Source organism: Epinephelus fuscoguttatus, linkage group LG4 (assembly GCF_011397635.1).
Source record: "Epinephelus fuscoguttatus linkage group LG4, E.fuscoguttatus.final_Chr_v1".
In the NCBI taxonomy this organism is placed as follows: domain Eukaryota; kingdom Metazoa; phylum Chordata; class Actinopteri; order Perciformes; family Serranidae; genus Epinephelus; species Epinephelus fuscoguttatus.
Window position 1 is genome coordinate 40,509,112 of NC_064755.1, and position 11,688 is coordinate 40,520,799.

An 11,688-nucleotide genomic window follows, 5' to 3' on the forward strand; every position below is an offset into this window, starting at 1 on the left:
ATTTTGTATTGTGATTTTAATGCATTTTCTTGTTCTGTAAAGCACTCTGAATTACTTTGTGTATGAATTGTGCTCTACAAATAAACTTGCCTTGCCTTGCCTTCACTTCCAAATACTGACTTTTTGGGGGGGGTTTGAGTGGACTTTTGTCCACTTGTGAAGGTTATCTTGCTGAACAAAACGTGTAAGTATCATAAATGTTCATTTGCCACGGAGCTTATTTTCTGCTATAATCCAAGATCTGGTGGAAAAATCCCATTGGTGTTTTTGACGAGGGAACTAGATCGATGCTAACTCATTTTAGTGTAGAGCATCAGACTGAGTTTATGAACACACCATGTCAGGTCACTTACTCTCTAGGACTGTGAGTGTTACTTGAATAAGTAAACACTGACCAACGGGACCAGACTGGCCAACCCGTATGCTCTCACTCAGTAGATGGATGATGTCACAGGAAGCCAATCTTACAAAGGAGGACGACACTTGAACGGTTTCCTTCAGTTTGTTTTGCTGTTGAAGCTAATGTTAGCTAATGTGCTAAAAAGTTAGCATTCCAGAGAAATCCAATATTCCTGTATGTATAACCTTTATTTATTCTCGAGAGACACTGAGGTCACCCTCATTTTCAATGCCGTCGAGTTGACAAGCCATTAAAATATTGACAGTGATTACACACAATATACATTTAACAAGAAAGACAGTCATCTGAAACAATTACAAATAGAACCACAATTATCTATGATTAAGGTCCTAAACTCTGTGAGTGAAGGGAGTGTGTCTAATTTCAGGATGTGTTGTAGTGCGTTCCAAGAGCTAGGGGCATCATAACAAAAGGCAGTCTTACCCGTACTTGTACAGACTCGAGGAACTTTGAGTAGCAGCAATTCAGCTGAACGGGTCATGTAAGTGCCTGAGTTCCACTCCAACAAATTTGCAATATACGGTGGTAATTTGCCTAGAAAGGCCTTGAAAATATATAAAAGCCAGTGCCTCTTGCGCCTTTCCTCAAGAGAGGGCCAACCAACTTTTTCATAAAGAACACAGTGGTGAGTATCATATTTAAAACCAGTAACAAATCTAAGGGCTGAATGATAGACCAATTCCAGACGCTTCAAAGTTGAGGCAGCAGCATGCCTATAGATAATATCACCATAATCCATAACAGACATAAACACTGCTTCAATTATTACTCTTCTTGAGAACACTGGGAAACAAGATTTGTTTCTGGACAGAAAGCCAATTTTTTTCGCAACTTTAAAATAAGTTCATTAGTATGATATTTGAATGAGAAATCCTCATCTAGCCAGATGCCAGGATATTTGTACTCTGTGACTCTCTCAATTTCTGAGCCAGTTTTGGTGTATAAATGTACACTAGGGATGGGCATCAATTTTCGATTATCGATGATTGATTGTTAAGGCTTTTGAGCGATCACAAATAATTTTGATTGATAGTCGCAGTGTTTCCCCTACAATGCCTGGCATAGGTCCGGCGAGCCGCCGTGCCAACGAGACCCCCCCGCCCGGCGAGTTGCCATGCCATCGAGACCCTTCCGCCCGGCGAGCATGGCGGCTCGACAGGCCTACGAGACCCTCGCCAGACCTATGCCAGGCAAAAAATCAGAAACAGACGGAGGCTCTCATCGCTCTCCAAAGCCTCGGCGGCGTCCCTTGAGGCCTCTGAAAACACTACGCCATAGAAAGTCGGAGGTTTTGGTGAAAACTGAAGCCTGTAACTCTGGCTGGCAACAGTTGTAAACACCCACGGGTGAACTGCGCACGCGCGCCATTCTTCCTCTTTGGCCTGGGGGGTTGAAGCTCAAAACTGGGGCAGCTGCACTCTATTGCGGCGACAGTCTGCACTGCACTCTTTTGTGTTCTCTCTTTTGAAATACTCGCTTATCAAGTAATCGATAATTGATCGTTAATTTTTTTGATGATCGAAAAATGAATTTTGATCGTTTGCCCATCCCTAATGCATACTACTGAAATCAATGTTTTTGGCTCGGGTAAACAACACGTATTTTGTCCTCTTAATCCCTCCCCAATTTCTGATGAGGTGGACATGATAACCCTTAACACACATAACGTTATACATCCCTACAACAGGAAATACTTTTTCCCTAACCTGATACGAAGTGTGCGCTGCACATGTGAGCATGATGATGATGATGGTCTCCGTCCAGTTCTTTGGTCTTATCACATTTAACTACAGTTGTCTTTGTTTTTGTTGACGGGCAGTGGCGGCTGGTTTCGAGCCATGACTCCTTCTATTCTGGCTCCCAATAACACAACAAGACCACATTTTAAGACTTCTATGTAGCCTACAGCCCTGTGGTGGAGAGTCGTGTCTTGCTGCCGGCTAATAAAGTGAAGTCATTGTGACGATGGCCCTAAAAGGCTTTATACGGAAGCTAATGGGTGAATCAGTGCATCGGTATCTGATGCTGAGGGCCACTGACCAGGCATCAGAAGAGACTGGGTTGTAATGTAATTACCAAATTTAAAATTGTAATTCCTTGTTATTGAAAAAGGGTAATGACATTACTGAAACACTAAGTAATGCAGTACTGATTACCAGCACAGTAGAAAAGATGAACAACTGTCAAAGTGTAGCTCTGTTCAAGAGGCGCTACAGTGACAGGCAGCAACACGGTCTGCTGTTTTTACTTCATAACAGTGTTTTGACGTTGTTTCTTCTTTGCAAATAAATGTATAATTAATTATTCATCTGGTTCTGGTGTACACTTCAGTCAAAGAGGGCTTTACTGTTCACATCTCTGAGTCTGTTATCGGGTGAGAAGCTCTTTGCAATGACTCATTAGTTCAGTGTCAGGGTGAGGCCAAACACACTGCATGTGCTTAAACGCCTGGATTAGATTAACTCAGCGAGGGAGCTGCTGATGACCTTTCCATGTTCTGACGGGTTACACCACTTTTTTTTTTAATTGCAGTGCTATGTCATTACCTTCTTAATGATTACAATAATTGCTTAGCACTTACGAAATGCTTTAAAACAAAAGCAACTTAACAAACCATCAGCGACAATAAAGAGAAGATTTCCACTGTTTACTAATTAAAGCCTATTATTCAGGCTGACGCAGCAGATTTCGGTAGACTCTTAAATTACCAAAACCTCCACAACAAGATTAGAACAATAACTTATGACAAAGTTTTTGTTTAGTTCTTAACAATTCAAGTTCTGTAATTGTTTTTCCTCCAGGAGGTTTAGTAGAACCTGACTGGAAATTATTTAAAAAGTTTAATTTACTTCCTCATGAAACCTTCTTTACCTCAGCCTGCCTCGTCTTTCTCCTCTTCAGTTTAAGAGTTCTCATTTTTCCAAGAGTGCTTTCGAACAATGCCCAGAGAAGGAGAGCAAACACGGAGGATTCAGCTGTGAGTTTGTGAGACAGTAAAACAAACAGAAAGTTTTAGTGGTGTAGTTAAAAGTGAGAGCTGCTCCAACCTGACTGAGCTTTATGTCATTCTGGTCTCTGTGGTTGTTGAAACTGGAGTCTGTGTTTTCTCATCCCTGATGCATTTCTCCCTGTATGATTTATTGGCGGCTCTGTAAAGAAGCCCTCATTCTTTGATTCTCTGAGACAGATACCAAAACCTGACGTTTACCACTGATGCTTTAGATCACTGAAATATACGCTTTCTCCTGGATACTAGCCCAGTTCGTGTCTCATCTACTGCATGGGAGACAATCCTTTTAGGTACTACAGGACAGCTCTGAGCAGCAGCTATGCACCACTCTCTCGCCAAGGTGGGGCAGTTAACCATATGTAAATTTGTAAAACCAACCACTTATACCACATTTCCACTGCATGGTAAGGCTCTACTGGACTCAACTCACCATTGGCACCAGCTGTTTTCTATTGTGTTTCCCACTGTAGATAGTAAGAGGGCTGTGATGGTGAAGGAATTTCCCCTGCAGTGATTACAGGGTGGCCCAACAACACAATATGCTTCATTGTTTTTGCAAATTTACCCTGATTTTAGTGCTTTGTAACTAATTATTAGGTATGTTTTGCTTTTTAAATGACAAATAAGTCAGTCTTTATTAAACGCGCAAACAGAAGCACAACAAGGCATCATAAGGGGCGCAGCCTTTTCATTTTAGCTGAGACAGATTTGATTGTGGTTCTGGGGCTGCTGTTGAGCAGGTTGTCCACCACTCAGAGGATTGGTGGTTCAGTCTTCAGCTCCTCCACTCTACATGTTGAAGCATCCTAGGGCAAGATACTGAACCCCAAATTGCTTCCACTGGCTGTTCCATTGGTGTGTGAGAGCATGTGAATGGTTATTGATAAGCAGGAGGCACCTTGTATGGTAGCCTCGGCCACCAGTGTGTGAATGTGTGTGAATGGGTGAATGTGACGTAGTGTAAAACCATCTTGAGTGGCCTGAAGACCAGAAAGGCACTATACAAGGGCAGTCTATTTTATGGTTTTCTATCATGGATGGACTTTTTTGGTAAGTCTGCCCTTTGTCAGTTGTGCAGTGCAGTATATGTAATGTGCACTGTATTCTTACAGGCTGACATTTTTAAAAATCTGAGGTGACTGATTGGAACAATTGATGACATTGATGGCTATTTCAAAACAGTGGGTTTGTGCAGGATGTTCTGTGCATAGACTGAAAAAAATTATGGATGTAGTTACTGCAACGTCACCCAGCATCAGCGTCAACGTCAGCCTTAATTATGCATAACTTAAGCCTTAATAAAATGTAAAGGGTTGAGTTGTATAAAAATTCACCCCTGTGCAGTTGTCTTGAATGTTGAAATTAAAGATCTATAGAGATCAAAACCGTTTTGTACCAGGCTATATGTTTATTTGTGCTGTAAAGTTGGGAGTTTTAACATGGAGATCTATGGGGATCAAAAGTCAGGGGGATCACAGAGTCAGCCTCAAGTGGCCATTAGTGGAACTACAGTTTTTGGCTTTTTGATGGCTTTAGTTTTTAGCCCTGGAGGTTGCCACTTGGTCCTGTGTTGCACAAATGACGAATTGGTCTGACCAGTCAGTGGTCTGCAGTGTTTTTAATTCCACCTGCTAGTATTGGCTCAGCTTGCTTAGAACCTAGACTGAGGTGGTACCAAGAAAAAAGTACCATGTACTATGATGGACAACCATAGAAGAGCGAGTTGAGTCTCTTGCAAAACCAAAAAATAAATAAATACTGAAAACAGGTCATATAAATTATAAATCTTACCTTTGTGGTGCTTGTCTGAGTAAGGCTTTGACTGCAGCAACTTCTTCGCCTCATTGTGCAACAATAATGGATCATTACTGCAGAGAGCAGTAAAGAAAGAAGAATTCAGATTTAGTTCAGTAAAAGTACTAAAACAACACTGTGAAAATACCTCACAACAAGTATGAGTGTTTAAGTATTTTCTATAAAATGTACTTAGAGTAGCAAAAGAGAAAGAAGTCATTGTGCAGTAGAATGTTACCAGTCTGTGTTGTCAGTCTATTATATATTATGTTTTTGGATTAATATCAATGCTGCGTGAATATGTGTATTTTGCATTTTACTACTGTAGATGTTTAAGGTTGTGCCAACATTCCAGCGCTGCAGAGAGCAGAAAACACCTGCAGTTGTACTATTGGCCACAAGATGCTACAGTAAGTCCGACTCACACTTGAAAACAAACTTTGACAAACTCCATGTGACAGAGCTGTAGCTCATCCTGATTGCAGCACGTCCAGTGGACATTAGGGGTTACCCCATGTGCAGGAATTTGTTAATGAAACACACTGCAGAAAGCAAGTTTTAAACTCCTCAGTTTACATGGAATTACACTCGAATTTCAAAAACAAAACGCTGGTTTATGTCACTATGGGCTTCAGCTGCAGCAACTTATAATTGGCTACTTTGCATATGTTTTTCTTGGTAGCAGAGGAGTGAAAAAGCTTTGAGCCAAACTCCAGATGATTGTTAAGTTTGGGGTCATGGGTCATGATAGATGAGGACAGCCAAACGGGCGCTGTTTGCCACAGCTGAGTTAAAGGGGAGGTTGAAAGGTTCCCACACCCAGCAGCAGCAGTCAGGCATGATGTAACCGAGTGTATTAGAGTGATTAGAGCGCTGCGTTGTCTCTCCATGAGCTTCCGGCAGTTTCTAAGCTGCTATACGTGCTGCTTTGATACGTTTCATCCCTGTGAGCTCCTCAGACAGCACCATGGCCAATTCTTTTCTCTCCAGCGGATCAGCACATTATGCTTCAACAATGAAAAAAATATTGGTTTAGAGAGATAACAACTGATGAGCTCTTCTCGAATAATTTGAAAATGGTGTTGAAAAATAAAATATTTAAAACAAGTTCTGTGATAAAGTTTTTTTTTTCTTCTTTTTTTTCCCCCTCCGGCTGTGACAGAAATTAAAGTTCATTATCTCCAGATGTCACCGTCTGGTTAGATAAAGCAAATGAAAGAGAGGAAAAATTGCCCCTTATTGGACTTTAAAGCCTCTAGTAATAACATTAAAGTGCCAGTATTACCATCCATGTTGAATTAGGGGCCAGAGATCCATATCTGCACAACGCTCGCCTTGAATAAATCCCCTCTAATTACATAAAGTCTTCTTACACATCCTTCATAAGATGTAAGCCATAATATAATATTGCAGGGAGATAATGAAATACATATCTTAGCTTCGTAATTAAATATATCATAACTGGCACATAAATGTGTGCATCTCCCATATTTGTCCCCAGAATGTGACACCTGACATTTGCAGGTGGCAGCGATGTTTCCAGCTTTATCTCCCTGCGATGATTCAGCCCTCTCCACCTCCTTACTTCTCACCATGAAACAGTCCTGATCGCATTCAAGGTGTCGGTGAGCGGCTGTTGCCCTTGAGCAAACTGTCTGGGGAATAGAAAGCCTCTTCCAGGCCTGGTTACTCTCATTTATCTCCCCTCACAGTGGGGAGGTTCAAACACGAGTGCCTCGGGTGCTCGTCTTAAATGAGATGTCATTTTGACCTCTGCTCAACACAGTCAGGAAAATGTGACTGACCTCTCCCGTCTGTTGTTGATTAATGGCATAAGAGACGGACCCAAGCACTTTAATGATACACTGGCTCCAGAGCATTAATGCTTGTAAACATTTTTTTGAGGTTGCTCTAGACTTTCCAAACTTAAAATCCTAATCTTCATTATTTCCAGTACTAATTTAATCAGATATTGTTCTGTTAAACATGGTTTCAGTCTTGATGAAATAATGACAGGCTATTTCAGTGCAAAATTAGAGGATAAAATGTCTCAAAATTGCTGATAGAAAGAGACGTTTCAGTATATGTGCAGTCTTACAATTTTTCACGCATATCTGTAATCTGACAAACTCTTTCATGCTGATGTCTCCATGTCTGCGATCAGTGAGATTAGCCTACCTCAGCTCGCCCAGTGGAACAAGTAGCAGTTTCTAAAGTATACTGTTAAGAGTTATGTAAGGTCTAGCTGAAGTACATGCAGTAAAATGGCCAACAGGACACTAGGAACTAGAGTGCAGCATATTTCTGTCCGAACCTGTGTCCAGAGAGTTGTAACCGAACACGACAAGCATTCTGTTTTTTTATGCCTGAAACGACCCAAACCCAGCGCAGTTACTGTAAGCTGAAAGAAAAGAAAAGCTTGAAGATATAAGGTTTTCCTAAAACACAAAGTATAGCCTCATACGAATGTAATCTCTCTCAACCATCACTCATGACCCACTAGAAGTGTGCAGCAGTCTGTTTTTCTGCAGAGACTCTGCAGATTTTTTTTGTTTGTTCATGGGCGTGTGCACAGTGCTCAGGTGAAGTCAAGGATTCATAAAAAGGTAGCAACCATAGACTGTAAAAATAATGGGCCTAGCTACCGTGATGTCTCCCATTGGTTTGTGGGCTCCCATTTTAAAGCCTCGAGTTCAGTATTTCAGCCATCGCCATTGGTTTGGTTTTTTGGAGCCAGTAGTGACCAAATTTGGGTGAGAGGGTGGAGCTGTGGAAGAGCAAGGGGTGGATCTGACTAGTCTGGGGCCGTTTAGTGGACGTTTTGGTAAGGAACAGGAACCAGGGCGAGAGAGATAGGATGGAATTTGATGGATGCGCCTGTCTGTCAAAATAAAAGCACCAAGCTAATAAAAATGCGGTGAAACTTTTTAATTTAAAGAATATCATTTCCAAGAAAAGCCCAAGCCATTAAGTTAACCTTTTTCTTTTATTGTAAATCGATGGTGTGCCTGAATTTAAAGTTTTACTTTGGTGAACACTTTTACTTTGGTGAATTTGGTGAATTCCGGATCCGCTCTCTAGACCAGAACCAGAATCCAGACAAAATTCAGAGTGAATGGAAACCAGGCTCTTCCCCGTACGTGAAGAGCCTGGTGACGCAAGGCTAGATCTGACTGAGAAGTCAAGGACACTGTCAGCAAACGGCCTGTCACTCAAAGTGACTCACCCTTACATATAACTTTAAGCCTTAGAAAAATGTAAACACGAGTAATATAAAAATTCACTCCCCTGTACAGTTGTCATTATGTTGAAATTAGGTATAAAGACCTAAACCATTTTTGCACCAGGCTCTGAACATGTTTATTTCTGCTGTAATGTTGGGAATTTTAACATGGGGGTCTATGGGGATCGACTGGTTTCCGAAGCGAACCTCAAGTGGCCATTAGAGGAACTGCAGTTTTTGGCACTATTGTGTCGGCTTCAGTTTTAAGCCCCAAAATGTAAACAAGTGAGTTATATAAAAATTCACCCCCCGTACAGTTGTCAAGAAGGGTTACATTAGCTATAGAGACCAAAACTGTTTTTTTGTACCAGGCTGTAAACATGTTTATTTCTGCTGTAAAGTTGGGCATTTTAACATGGGGGTCTATGAGGATTGACTGGCTCCCAGAGCCAGCCTCAAGTAGCCATTTAAGGAACAACAGTTGTTGGTACATCTGTGTTGGCTTCATTTTTCAGCTCTGGAGATTACTGCTTGGTAAGAACCAGACGGCAGACCATAAGCAGCAGGCACCCATAAGACACAGCCCCAAATTAATGCAAATAAAGCGTGGCAAAACACTAAACAAGAGCAAATCTGGGGTTGGCTTTTATATTCACTTTCTCTGGCAAGTGTGCCAAACAAGAACCAACAATCCTGCAAAGTAAACCTTTAAGTAGCCTTTGTGTTGCATTTGTGAGTTGCTGTAACGAACCCCAGTGCTGATTAATAAGAAGGCTACACAGACAGTAGGGCAATTAGTTTTATTCATTGTAACACTAGGCTAAATGTTAACTAAAACAAGCTCGGAGCACCATGTCAAGTAGGCCGAACTGGACCTGAACCTGAACATCATCTGCAAATATTTGTTCAAACCTTGTCCTGCTGGGTCTTGACAGGTCCCATCTGGTCTTGTCAGGCTCAGGTCGGGTATCCACGCTCTATGAGTCGACTGGATCAACTGGTTCTCCCAACTCAGCTAACAGGACACAAAGCTAACATAAAAATTAGCCATGCTAAGCTAACCACAACTCCAAGTAGTTAAAAAAAGTTACGTTTAAGTTCCACTGATTATCACACACCTGAGTGTTTGAAATTTGTTCTACGCATTTGACCCATCCCTTGAGGGAAGCTGGGGCTCGAACCCACAACCTCCCAGTCTCAGGGTGGACACTCTACCACTAGGGCATTGAACCGGTGTCATGTCACCAGCATGTCAACGTGCAAGCTAATTGGATCAATTGGGTTCAATCCTGTTCAACATTACCTTTGGTGTTAACTTATAAAAGAGCATACACTTTCATAAAACTGACTTTGACTAAATTCATTGGGGTTTTTTTAAAGGGAATTAATGCTAATGAAATCATGCTTTACTTACACTCCAATATGACTTTGGTGTTCATTCATTAGCTAAGATAATGTAGCGTCAGGTCAACAACAGGTAGCTAATCAACCAACTAATCAAAATTGGCCATTTAGTAGAAGGGTCAATTTGGTGGCCAATGGCAAGAAATAGCGAGGGGGAACTAGCAGGGCTACAAGCATAGATTTTAATCACTACTACAAATGCACCTGTAGCCAGTATCTCACTATCACTATCCTCATTCATGTTTTAAGAAGCTACAAATTATATTCAGCCACAAAATAAGCCTGAAAAGCTGCAAACAGAGCAGAGGCACAGAAAGTTGTTGCATGGAGATGATACACCGTCTTTTAAGACATTGCAGAATGGCTCATTTCTGTAGTTTCCTGTTTCAGCTCATCTCGTTGCAAATCTTTGGTCTGAATGGGCTTAAGATAATGTATTGTCAGTTTTCTCAACACTGTTTTTATGAACAGCCGTTACTTTCAACCTTTATTTGACAGCCAGATTTTTTCCAACAGTTATTCAGATTTTAAACAGATGATTCAACCACGAGTGTCATGCCGATTCAAGCCGTAGGCGTGCTCCAGCTGTGAGTCACATAACTTTGTCTATAGGAGAAATGAGTGGGACTTCCGGAAGCGGGGGCGACCAAAATAGCACCTGCCACTTAACCGCTCTATGACATTATTGTGCAGTACTTTCTGCTAACAATCCCACGATGCAATGCATTGTATTCTACCGAAATGAAAATTACAGTTGTGTGACGATATGATGCTGATTCATAAATGTCAGAAATCCCAACAGACAGTCGTGAATTAGTGAATGAGGACGCCAAAGACTCCTCCAAAACTAGCCATGAGTCAATTTAACCCTTCTGCATCCAGTCATTTTATATTGTCTATCCATTGTTCCTGTCCTGTGCTCAACAATCAGGGTATTTTTCAGTTTCCATTCAGTCTCACTGCATGGCAAAAGCAGTTCACAAAGTCATAGCATATAGCCTAAACCAATGGAGACAAAGAGCACTGTGCTGTTCTGTCTGAAAAAAAAAGAGTTTTGTTGCATATTTTAAACCGTTAAAAGGCTCCATGTTGTTTAGGAGCTTTTACTGTAATTTTGGGCCCAGCTTTGTTTTTACATAATGACAGTAAATGGAGAGAAAAGAGTCACTTTTTCCTGTTTACCATCCATGGAGCACAGCGTGGCTGATAAAGACAGTCTGACCTATCATATACAAAATAGGTTCCAAAAATATCAAGGGCTAGAGGAGGAGCCCTTGGTATTTTTCGAGCTTATCGAGTTCCCTCTTCCTGATGTCACTGTCGCTCAGGATTGCTACATCTATCACCACTGCCTTCTGTTGTTTGTCCATGAACACGATGTCCAGTTGGTTAGCCAACCCCTGTTTGTCAGTCTGGATCTGGAAGTCCCACAGGATCTTAGCTTGGTCATTCTCAACCACCTCAGGAGGTGTCCTCCATTGTGACCTTGGAACTTTCAGCCCATACTCAGTGCAGATGTTCCTGTACACTATGCCAGCCACTTGGTTACAGCGTTCCATGTACACTCTTCCTGCCTGCATCTTACACCCTGCAATTATGGAGCATCTTTGCACAGCCTGCACCTGGGGTCCTGTCAATTTAACCCAAAGGAAATTGCTGAATATACAAGAATACTTAATTTATTAAGTATCTTGATAACATAAGAATACATAAAATGAAACATCATAATAATAGTGTTGTTAAGATATTTCTTGCCGTTAGAAAAAGCCTCTGAAGCAGAAACAAGAGTCCATTCACTTGAAATGAGTAAAAATTTATTTGCAAAAACATCAATAT